Source organism: Anser anser (genome assembly GCF_964211835.1).
Source record: "Anser anser genome assembly, chromosome: 2".
NCBI lineage: Eukaryota > Metazoa > Chordata > Aves > Anseriformes > Anatidae > Anser > Anser anser.
In genome coordinates, this window is record NC_139721.1 from 10,359,387 (window position 1) to 10,372,104 (window position 12,718).

At 43.9% G+C, this 12,718-nt stretch overlaps 1 long non-coding RNA gene across 1 annotated transcript in view; it reads right to left on the reverse strand.

The window, feature by feature from the left end:
- Positions 1–501: 501 nt before the first annotated feature.
- The window catches only part of LOC310893409, a 105,246-nt gene continuing 93,029 nt past the window's right edge, over positions 502–12,718 (reverse strand). Inside the window, exon 3 of the long non-coding RNA XR_014578962.1 lies at positions 502–994. This is a non-coding gene — a long non-coding RNA (uncharacterized lncRNA). The remainder of the gene's footprint in view (positions 995–12,718) is intronic.

The window sequence follows — 12,718 nt, forward strand, 5'->3', positions numbered from 1 at the left end:
GTGGGTGAGAGCTGCCCTGAGACCAGACTGGCTCATCTCCCACACTGAGCACCTTCAAGCATCACCTCAGGCAGGAGCAAGGTATCCCCAAGCAGGATTTTTGAGCCCAAAACACAGACAGAGACATACAGGCTGTTTGCAGGCAGACTGTGAAGGAGCCATGCGGATGGGAGGTGGGTTAAGTGGGGAACATATTACATTTACAGGTGGTCTGGAGGATCTTCTTTCAGTCCTGCAGATGATTTGCCAAAACGGATGCAGATAAGTCAGTGTGGGAGCTAATAGAGAGTACAGAGTTCCTAAATTCCTGCTCAGCTTCCCACATTTCACTGGCCCGTGAATTAATTAGCTATTTATTTACTGGCTGAAAAAGAATAAGTACATATTAAATGCATTTTTACACATTAAAAATAATAATAACAATAATTACAGGATGAAAAAAAAAATGGAAGGGTACTTATCCCAATTGTGTAAACAGAAATGCACTGGATACATGTTTTCTATAGGTTTATTTAATGCAAAGCTGGAAGAGAAAAAACAGGCACACGTTGATCTTGGTGTTCATTCTGTAGGAAAGAGGCTTGCTGTGTGTCAAGTAATTTTACAACAATGTTGTATAGAGGGGATTATTCCCCTCCATAAATGATGGGGGGGGGGGGGGGGGGGGGGCGGGAGAGGAAGGAGAGGGGGAGGCTGTTCTCTGTTCATGCTGAAGGTCTGTCAATAAATGGCCAAGCAAGAACAAGGGAAGAGGCCACAGATGGAGATAAGGAGGCAGGAACAGGCACTGCAGTTTGACTGAGGGACTCGGTGCCTTTACTGGCTGCCAAAAAGCACAAAGGGAAGACTCAGCACAGGTCAACTTGAAGCAGAGTCCTGACCCAGGAGACTGAGAAGCTGCAGTTTTCTTTATCTCTACTTGTTTCTTGGATTCTTCTTAAGATGACGACTTTGCACCTCTGCTTATCTGCTCCCTCCTTTTCTTCTGTTCAGACTGAAACAGAGAGAAGAGAGCAGGTTACTAAATTAATATAAAAGAGCTTACTACAGAAAAGGCAAGCTGACTTGGAAAACCAGGAGCCATGTCTACTCTTACCAGCTGGAGTTTCTCCCAGTTCTACAGCCATTAAAGTTATGAAATGTTTGGATGTTTTACTAATTCCATTAAGAACCAGAAAGGCTGTTCCCACCATGACCAGAAAATGAAGCAGCAACAATCACACGGGAAAATGCTCAGCTTTCCAGACTCAGCAGTTTTATTAGTGCAAATACCCTCCAGATAGGCAGCCAAACATTTGACTGCTTCTTTACATTGAACCCTATCTCAGCCTGCAGAAGCTAACCCAGCATTATGAGCCTGCTTCTCCAGCTCATTTCGTCAGTGAGAAGGAATGGCCCACCGATGAGGGCTCTGACTTGTGATTCAGATGTGTGCTGATTTATTTTTTTTTTCTCCTTTGTGGACTGTCTGAGTGACTTTGGGCAAGTTGTTAATTGTGTCCGTGTCCCAGTTCCCCAGCTGTGAAATGGAAATAATAGCATTGCCATGCTGTGAAATGGTATTAAGAAGGTTAATTTCAAGGCACTTGGTATATACTGCTAATGCAAACCTTGGAACCACCACTGCCTGCCATTCCCAGGCTCGATGTCTAGCCTGGGTCTAGTTCTTCCCTGGGACTTCTCTAGCAGCAGCAAATGCTAATGCGACAGGCTCAGGGCATTTTTTCCTGAACTTTCTGGTATTGTTTGTGCTTTTTCCTTGATCACTCAGCTCGTGAAGTCAAGTAATTCTGGATTATCTCAATCTTCATTAAAATAAAGCCTGAAGTTTAACAGTCAGAAGATTGCAGGATGGGAGATGGTAGAGGAAAGAAGTGAAAGCCTGAAAGCATGAATACCAAAACAGCTGAAACAGCTCAACATTAGTTATTTTAAAACATCATGATTTCTAAGTTGATTTTTTTTTTTTTTTAAGGACAAAAAATGATTTGTAAGTGCAGAATTGACAACACTGTCTTTTGCTCTTCCTGTTTTTTCCCCTTCAGGTGCTCCTACAGATCAGCACAATTCACTCCAATTAACCCGAGCAGGTAACCTAATTACAAGCCCAGCACTGCCTGGTTCTTTGAGAAAAACTCAGTGAGAAACTGAGTTTCACAGCCAGCTCACACTATGGCAATCTTGCTCACCAGGCAGCAATGTTACAAGCATATTAGCATTTAGCAAAAGCATATAAAGCCACGGTGCCTGCCTCGAGGAGCTCACATCATCGCAGTACAGACAGAGGGACTGGAACAGGAAGCCACATTAAAAGCAAAAGAATTAAGCAGACATGTTTGTTACGTATTCCTGCAACCACATCAAGCCCGGGCAAAGGGAGGAAACTATCGTGTCCTTGAATGTGGTCCCCACTCATAAATTCAGGCCCTTGCAGTCATGCGTGGCTCGGCTCGGCTCGGCATGGTTCGGCACGGCGCGGCACGGCTTCCCAGAGCCTTTCCCAGGGCCACCCCCCTGCACCAGGCTGTGCGGCGTGCAGCAGGGAGGCATGCGTAAGTTAGCTGCAAGCCACACACATAATTAAATTACTGGCTGGTTCAGCTAGTGAAAGCAGGCACAAGCTACGTACAATCTGCTAACATTTTCAAACCCTGTCATTAAAAATTCCTCCTTCCAGCCTGTGCCAAAAGGAGTGAGTAAAGTCTGCAGGTCCCCAGCTCCTCCCAGTGCAAACTGTCTTCTTCTTGTAGCAACCCTATTTCTGGCACAGCTGCACAGACCCCAGCCCATCCCAGGCCCTTGTCCACCACAGATGCCAAGAGCCTCCTGTTACCTCTTCTACCCTAGAGCTGGGGTGGATTGTGTATGGCCTCAGCCCGAAAGGAGGGACAGCTGTGTCTGGCCTGGATCTCATCAGAGAGGCACTGCCTGGTCCTCCAAAGAAGCTGAGAAATTCCCAGGCAGTGGCACAAAGGGGAAAAAAAAAATCTCAAGGGCCAAAGAAGAGTGTCAGACACACAGGACCATGGAGAGACCTTCTCAAGATCATGCAGCAAGTCACTGCTGGAGCTAGGCAGAAACTGGGGGACCCCCAGTCCCTAGACTGAACTATGCTCTGTTCTCTTAAACCAAGTCAGGCCAAGTCAAGATTAAAAAAAAAAAAAATGATCAGGCTAAAGAAATGTCCTCTGTATTAGGGATGGCAGCACCTCCAGGGGACGTTACTGCTAGCAAGAACCTGTTCCTAAAGCTGTACAGAGCATGATTTATCCTTGACTGCTCCATGGAGCTTAACTGTAACTACGATCATTCCAGCTTCTTTGGGTACCTCAAGTCCCAAATAGCAATTTTTACAGTTTAATCCACGTGGTAGAGGCACGAGGGGCAATATAACCTGATCTGACTGTGCAGAAGCGGTCAGTGTGTACCAGATATTTAGCATTCTTCTGCAGAAACCCATCAGGCTGCTGAGTGGAGTGCTGCACATCCTGCTCTCCCTCTGCATAGTTTATTGCTTTCTTAAAGAGAAAAAGTAAATGGGCCAGATCTGCAGCTGACGTAAATCAGCATCTCCCTCCTGTAGTCAATGAAGCTACACCAGCGGGCACTAGCTAAAGATCTGGCCCAGTGAGTTTAGTGCCACGAGGTTATGAATCACTGTTATTATGCGGTGCTGTATGTAATTGCCTGATCCCTTCTCCCCATCTCCCTGAGGGGTCCAGAGCAGCCCTTCTCATAATGCTTCCAGCAGCAGGGGGAGAGGAGAGTGTAATGTTCAATTATCTTTTGCATGTTTTTCCAATAGTAAATCACAACGGGGGATGTGACCCCCTGCTAATTGGAAGTCATGTCCTGTGGGGGTCTCTTCTTCCCTTTTGCGCCAGTGTGTATATTTGTATTAAATACTGATAAATTCCACAAATGAGGAGAAGTAGTATATTCCATGCAGTTATGGATCTAAAGAAGATTCTTCTCATTGGCCTGTTTTTATCTAGTTTCAAAAATGTTCAGTCAGCCAGACTGTTTATGCTGGGTTTTAACATGAGAAGCTAAATCTGATAGAGAATCCTTCAGCCAAACCTGACTTAAATCAACTGAGCTGTTCCTGCGTTATGGGAGGATAATGTTTCTTTCACTACCATCCACCACATGATCTGAAATGCCTCCATGACCGCTTTGTGTTTCAGAAAGGGCAAAACCTAGAGATGGTAATGCAGTACACAGGAAGCATTTCTGTGTAGCTCATCAGCAAGCCAGTTTAAGTTTTCAAAGGGATTTAATCTGGGTGAAATTCAACCCCATGGTCAATAAAGCACTTGCATTCCTCCCAAAGCTCAGCAATGAGGCGTGGGCACCGAGGGCTGAGATTGGCAGGCAGAGGTATCCTGAGGGGGCAACCCAGGATGTGACATCCCGCTGGCATTGTGGGGTGAAGGGTGTGCTGTCCCTTGTCACTCAGGTCCAATGGCAGTCCTCCCTTCCTTTTGGACCTGGGATACATCCATATCTAAGACCTTCTGGTGGTGAGGTCCATCCCAGTGCAGACCTGCTGCTTCAGGCACTGTACAGAGATATCACTGTTCTCTCTTTCCCCCTTTAGGGCTGTGTCTTGGGTTTTTACAGCCTCACAGGTCCATGGGACACAAGTACTTGGTCAACCTGTTCTGCAGGATGTCCCCAGCAGTTGGCTGCAGCTCTGGAAAGATCCCATGGCACTGGACCATGACCAAGTATGAGCTCCTAGCAACGTTATCACCAACCTCTTCCTCCAACCCGTGCCAACATATCAAACATGGTCTCATCCCATCAACCAACCCAACCCTGTCTCACGCATGGAAGGGTGATACTTGAGAAGCCTGTTACCACACGATGCTGCGAGACACAAATGCACCCCTTTGAAATGTACCCAGCATCTATTGCATGAGAGAAGTACCAAGAACATGATTCTAGAAGGATAAAAGGTGTTTCTTTAATAGCATATTAGCCAATGCATTTAATGAATGCATTTTAAATGCCAACAGCAGACGGAACAAGGTGTATTTTGAAACATATTAGCTGATCAAGGAAAACCTCAGGAGGAAGTCTAAAGGGAACAAATGAACTTGGCAAACTGGAGAATCCAGCCCACAGATAATTTAACAGGATTTAGGGCCCTAATTCAACAAGGTACTTAAAGACAGACTTTTAAAGGTACTTAGTTAAAAATCTCATCCACAAACATGTAATGACCTCTAAGCCTGTGCTCAGATCCATCACTATTTATTTCAGCAAAGTAAGCAGTACTACAACGCTCTGCTGAATCAGGCCCTAAATCAAGGCTAATCCAGAAATTATCTAAATCCTATGCAAGGTACTAAAGGAAGATTCCTCCTCCTTTTTTTTTTTCTTTTTTTTTTTTAGTTTTTTTTTTTGTTTGTTTTAGGTTTAGGTTTAGGTTTTTTTAGGTTTTAGGTTTTTAGGTTTTTTTTTAGGTTTTACTCTTATAGAATAACATCTCAATATTTTGCTAAATTCTTTGTGTTAGTTACAAAAATAAAAAATAAAAATAAAAAAATCCATAGCTAGGTAATCATTTTGTGTCAAACACTGTCAGAACTCCTGAGAAGAGCAGAGTTTTGAATTTCAAACAGCGGAATCAATAATCACTCACTGTCCAACAATTCGGAGATTTGCAGCACAGAAATATCCACATGACACATAGAAGCGAGGTTTTTATAAACAGCTCTTCTCCCTTTTTATGTCTAATTATGAATACAAGTCACAGTTGCCTCTGAACACTAACCCAGCGGGAATCTTAGAGGGGGAGGAAGTGAGAGGAAGCGGATGTTCAGATACCACGGGGATGGGCATTGTGTAAGAGCAGGAATCAAATATAATGAGTCCTACCCTCAGCAAGTGAAAGTGGCAGAGAACTAGGGCAAGCCTGAGGTTTTGGCATCTCTCTCAACTGCATGGGTGAAGGGTGAAGAGGTAAAGACCCTGCACAGGGATTCCACCACTCCAGCTGGCTGCTCTTAAAAATGTTTCCAAAAGCATTTTAAGAGGCAGAGGGTGGGATGAACAAGGTGAGGAAGAGATCCTCGACACTCTGTAGTTTTCTCACCCTTGCAGTGAAAGCAAAAGAGATCTTGGGCAGATCTTGAGAGAGTGAGAAGATCAGATACTGGTGAGATTGCTTTAAAGCGTCTCCAAAAAAAAGTGGCTGACACCACATGTTGCAATGAAAACCTGATAAACATCAAGCACTCAAGAAAGCTTCAGATACAAGAAGCTGAAGTGTAATGTGTTTTTTGCACCCCAAAAGTCTCTTCCCACACCTCCAGAGCTCAAAGTGCCTGGAGTGCCAGTCGTGCTGCACAAGCTCCCCAGCTTTGCCAGGGCCCCAGCTCAGGGTGACACGTGCACATGTAGGTGGCAAGAAGATATGAACACATCCTGTCCTCGTTGGCCACAGGGGACAGCAAGTTCCACCGCTGCCCTGCTTTTCCTCTTGCAACCCCCACCCTTGCACAGGCAAGTGTTACCCTCAAGCAAAGCTGATAGTAATTGTTCAAGTTGATACGGGAAATGTTTGGGCCTGTGCTGCAAAAGTAATCATTTTGCAAAGAAGAGCACCTCATGCCTATAAATAGCCGCCAAAGGTGTTACTCTCAGAATGCACAAGTGTAAGAAATTGGACTACATTTCTTTTACTAACATTGCTATGTTGGGGAAGTTATGTGGGAGTTGCTGGAGTGTTTTTTGTTTGTTTGTTTGTTTGTTTGTTTTGGGGGGTATTTCTTTTGAAAAGGCACTTTAAACCATATTTTTACTTCCTAGGGAAAATTATAATATGCTTTGGACCCAATCTGGGCTATCAATATTAGCAAGTACAGGTAGGTGTGTGGAAGCATGACATCCCTAAACAAAGTTGTGCTGCTAATACTAACCTGTACCGATATAAATCCTTTAAAATGCTCATCAGCTAGCAGAAGAGTTGTTGGTGTGATTCTGGTGCTGATGTTTTAACACTGAAGGAGAATAGCTCATATTAAAGGTATTACAGAACATTTTTGACTGAGATGGTAATCTTGGCTCGCCAAACAACTGCAACAAGATAAAACATAGTCATATAGGGAGTTCTGTGGATGAAAATACACTAGCATAATTTTAATGTACTTTTTACTGTTCAAATAGTGAAGTGTGAGGTTTGTATCTATACCTTTCCCCCTTCAACAGATTTCCCATGGCTTACCTGCACTGTCCCACACAGTGTTGAGAAAGCCAAGGTAGCCAAGGCTGCACAAACCTGCCCACCCTAACCACACATGCTGTGTGCGGAGCGATGTGTACTGCCTGCAGAGATTTCTTCCTCATCTGGAGCTGGTTCTGCTGACTGCCCTTGCCCAAGAGCTGCAGGAGACCACCTGCCAGCTCTGCTGCTGTAGCAGAACATGTGGGTTCTCCCTCCTCCAACCCAGGTCTGCTTCAGCTCAAGTATTTGGGCTGTTTTAAATCACAGAATCACAGAACCACAGAATCGCCTAGGTTGGAAGAGACCTCCAAGATCACCTAGTCCAACCTCTGACCTAACACTAACAAGTCCTTCACTAAACCATATCACTAAGCTCAACATCTAAACGTCTTTTAAAGACCTCCAGGGATGGTGACTCAACCACTTCCCTGGGCAGCCCATTCCAATGCCTAGCAACCTTTTCAGTAAAGAAGTTCTTCCTAATATCCAACCTAAACCTCCCCTGGCACAACTTTAGCCCATTCCCCCTCGTCCTGTCAGCAGGCACGTGGGAAAATAGACCAATACCCACCTTGCTACAGCCTCCTTTAAGGTACCTGTAGAGAGCAATAAGGTCACCCCTGAGCCTCCTCTTCTCCAGGCTGAACAACCCCAGCTCCCTCAGCCACTTCTCATAAGACTTGTTCTCCAGACCCCTCACCCACTTCGTTGCCCTTCTCTGGACTTGCTGGAGCACCTCCATGTCCTTCTTGTAGTGAGGGGCTGAAAACTGAACACAGTACTCGAGATGCGGCTTCACCAGAACCGAGTACAGGGGGACAATCACCTCCCTAGACCTGCTGGCCACACTGCTTCTTATGCCAGCCAGGATGCTGTTGGCCCTCTTGGCCACCTGAGCACACTGCTGGCTCATATTCAGCCAACTATCAACCAATACTCCCAGGTCTTTCTCTGCCAGGCAGCTTTCCAACCACTCATCTCCCAGCCTTTAGCGCTGCTTAGGGTTGTTGCGCCCCAGGTGCAGGACCCGGCACTTGGCCTTGTTGAACTTCATACAGTTGGCCTCAGCCCATCGGTCCAGCCTATCCAGATCCTTCTGCAGAGACTTCTTACCCTCGAGCAGATCGACACATGCACCTAACTTGGTGTCATCTGCAAAATTACTGTGTGTGCACTCGATCCCCTCATCCAGATCATCAGTAAAGATATTAAAGAGGACTGGCCCCAGTACTGAGCCCTGGGGGATGCCACTAGTGACCGGCCTCCAACTGGATATGACTCCATTCACCACAACTCTTTAGGCCCGGCTATCCAGCCAGTTTTTAACCCAACGAAATGTACGCCAGTCCAAGCCATGAGCAGCCAGTTTCTCGAGGAGAATGCTGTGGGAAACGGTGTCAAAAGCCTTGCTGAAGTAGAGGTAGACCACATCCACAGCCTTTCCCTCATCCACTAAGCATGTCACTTTATCACAGAAGGAGATCGGGTTCGTCAGGCAGGACCTGCCTTTCATAAACCCATGCTGACTGGGCCTGATCGCCTGGTTGCCCTGTAAGTGCCGTGTGATGACACTCAAGATAATCTGCTCCATGAGCTTCCCTGGCACTGAGGTCAAACTAACAGGCCTATAGTTCCCCGGGTCTACCCTCCGGCCCTTCTTGTAGATGGGCATCACGTTTGCTAGCCAGTCGACTGGGACCTCCCCTGATAGCCAGGACTGCCGATAAATGATGGAAAGCGGCTTGGCCAGCTCCTCTGCCAGTTCTCTCAGTACCCTCGGGTGGATCCCATCTGGCCCCATCGACTTGCATACATCCAAGTGCTGTAGCAGATCGCCAACCATTTCCTCGTGGATAGGATGTCCTGGTGCAAATCAGACAGTACTTCTGGAGACCCCTCCACCTGCAGCCCATGTTGAAGGACGTCTTTGGCAGAGGGTCCGTGACAAACAGACAGAGGACATTCATGATTTAGACCAGATATTTGCAGCCAGAAGCTGTGTAGCTGGAAGGATGCTGGCAGTTCTCCTGTGTGCTTAATGACAACACAGAAAGTCTATGGAAACTTGTTAAAATAATGGCTTTCCCTGGTCTTCACTTCAGCGTTCAGCGTTGGAGCTCTCCCCTCTGAACTGCCCACAGGGACTGTTTCCAAGTGTGTATGAGTAAAAAAAGCAGTAAGAGCACAGATGTAGCTTCATTAATCACAGTCTAGTGGTGGAGTTACAACTGGCTAAGACCTAATCAAAATCTGGGGAAATTTAAAAATTTAGGAGAAAAAATTACAATGCTCCATTTCAGAAGAAAAGTAAAAACCTATAAAATTTCCTAAGTGCAGAAAAATGAAAGAGAAGAAGAAGAAGAAAAAAGGCAGAAATAAGCAAATGTTTGACTATTTCCCACTATCAATCGTGGCTCCTAATGTTTCTCCATATCTTCATATAGAAATCCTATGATATTTGAAGGCCTGACCAAATCCAGATTTTTAGAGTTGGAAAAAGCAGCTGCTGACTTTTGAGACATGTGAAGAGAAGTCTGGAAGAGTCAGTGCCTCAGCATAGGCAGAGATGGTCAGATTTTCCAGAATCCCAGGAGCACACTGGTGTGATGAGCTCCGTGACCTGGTGGGATGCCAGCTCCATTTCACTGTCTCTGTGGTGGTTTAGTATCAAAGAACCTAGAAACCATAGAAAACTTGGGTTTTGGACTTTCTCCTTGATATATGTGCTCTAGGACTATATTTTCTGGGAGTCTGAACTCCCCACTAGCATACAGCAAGCAGAGAGGAGACTACATGGCTTTAACATACCTCCTTGGTCAACACCTGTGAATTGAATATCTAATTACTCCTTATAATTTTTCCTGCTTTTCTTCCTAATAAGCCTGTGAAGACCTGGAGAAAGCAAAGAGTCACACACTGTAAGCTTCTACTCCCCACAAATGCAAAGGAATACCCAGACTCAAGTGCTGTAATGTTGGAGTCAAACCCTGTCTCCACTATAGGTTTGTTGTGTGGCTTTGGGGTGATGATACCACTGCCTTGCCTAAGATTCCTCAAAAACATGAAGATGTCTGATCTACCACCTGTAAAACACTCTGACAACATACACTACCGAGCCAGTGTAAAGAATTACTCCTACAAGTTAAGTTTTGCAACGTTGGACTTATAAGCGGTTCTTGCGAATTTCATTTGTAAGTGGGTTTCATGTGTATATTTTCCCACAGAAGTGTTTCTTTTGGTGGGTGTGTGTAACTCAAAACTGGCAGGTTTGTTTTCATGTGTTGTGCAGAAAGCAAGAGTAGATTGAGTGTCCTACAAATCTTAAAATAAATCTTTACAACAAATCTTTATTGACCAGACCATGAATTTGCATTACACTTGAGCAGGCATTTCTCCTGGTTTTCTGTAGAGAAAGTGAGACGAAAAATAATTTTTGTTCTCTGGTGATGTTTTAATTTATGTCCTAACATTCTTTGGGTTTCCTGTAAATGGGAAACCAAACATGAAGAGGAAAAAATAAATAAATAAATAAATAATCAAGCTGGCATTTAAAAGAAACACAAACTTAGATTTTTATCAAAGCATCTCACATTTCTGGTGCTTTTCAGCAGCACATATTTAATGTGATACGTCATCAGATGGGAGTGAAGAGGCAAATTACATAAATAAAGCAGTTCACAAAAATGTATTGCATCTGGAATAGGCCTGCAGGATGGATTAAGAAACAAAGTCTCTAGTATGAGCCTGAAGGTTCATAAGTATAAGGTTTCTCCGATGAAGAAAGGCTGAGAGAGCTGTGACTGTTCAGCCTGAAGAAGAGAAGTCTATGGGGTGACATTATAAAAGCTTTTCAGTACTTAAAGGGGGCTTATAAAAAAGATGGAGAGCAACTTTTTACTAAAATGGCATATAATGACAGAAAAAGGGGGAATGGTTTTAAATTCAATAGGGTAGATCTAGATTAGATATTTGGAGGAAATTCTTCGCTCAGAGTGGTGAGGCACTGGAACAGGTTCCCCAGAGAAGCTGTGGATGCCTCATCCCTGGAGGTGTTCAAGGCCAGGTTGGACGAGGCCCTAGGCAACCTGGTATAGTGGGTGGCATCACTGCCAGGGTGGGGGGGGGTAGAACTATATGACCTTTAAGGTCTTTTCCAACCTAAGCCATTCTAATACTAATACTTCTAATAGAAAAGTAACTAATGTCAGTTCATTAAAAGGAGATACCTGAAAAGTCTTCACTTCCAAAATGTAGTAAATTCTCAGGGATTGCTGGAAGAGGAACCTCTTTCAAAGGCAGACGTGGAAAACAAAAAGTAAATTAAAGCCCGTGAGATTTAGGTACATAAGTAATTTTGAATATCTAAGTCTTAACTGCTCCAGGCTTCAAAGTCCCAATATTCTGGGGATAAAATCTAGGCCTGATTCCCAGAGAAAAAGCTTCTGGAAGTACAACCAGAAGGCACTGAAAACATCACATTACTCTTGCTACAGGAAGAGATATTTAGGACTCAATGGATGTCCCTTTCAATACTGGGAAGATTAAAATAAAAAGAAAAAATCCAAGCTGTGCAGTGCTGATTAAAATTTCCTAGTTAATGAATGTCAGTAGATATTTGCTATATTTTCTGTCTGAGGAATGAAAAATATGAAATATGAAAAATAGAGCATGCTTTATTCACTTCATATAGTATTTCAGCATCATTTCTAGGATTTTGGTACTCTTTGGTAACCTGCATTTCTTGTATCCTATCAAAATTAAAAGAAGCACCAAATTCAGGAGAAAGGGATGGTAAAAAAGTTAAATACCTGTAATCATAACATCCCATTGCACTTACCTCAATATCATAGCAGGCAGCCACCAAAAGTTGTCCAAGTTTAGCCTGCTCCCACCCCCAGCTACCTTGCGTCAGATCTAACAATCACCTTGAAGAATCTTGTCTGTTTGCTAAACCAGCAGAAAATAAATGGTTTTTTTTTTGTGTGTGTGTTTTTTTTTTCACTTGTGTGGTTAGTTTCCATGTCAACTCACCACATATTCGCATGATCACTAGACGCTACTTGAGGGAGGGGCAGGAATATGTGAGTGAGAGCAGAAAGAGGAAAGTAGGTTACATCAGATGAAATTGAACACAAAACTGCACCCCAAATCCCCAGTGACACATCTAAGTGTACCCATGCAGTCATCACAAGTCTGAATGGGATGCTGAATTACGTGATAATCCATGAAGGCTCATAGCAATATTAAATACTAAACAAAACCTGGAGGCTCTTGGAGTTTTAGCTAAAAGTTTCAGACTATAGCAGACACCAGAGAATTAACAGCACAAACACAAGAATAAAATTAATAAACCATTAATACTTAATGGTTTATTTTAACAGCAAAGATCATTTCATTCCAAGAATAATAGTAATCAACCTGCAGTATATAAATATTTAAAGATTGAAATGGTGTTAAATTAGAAAGTAAGAATGCTATATCATC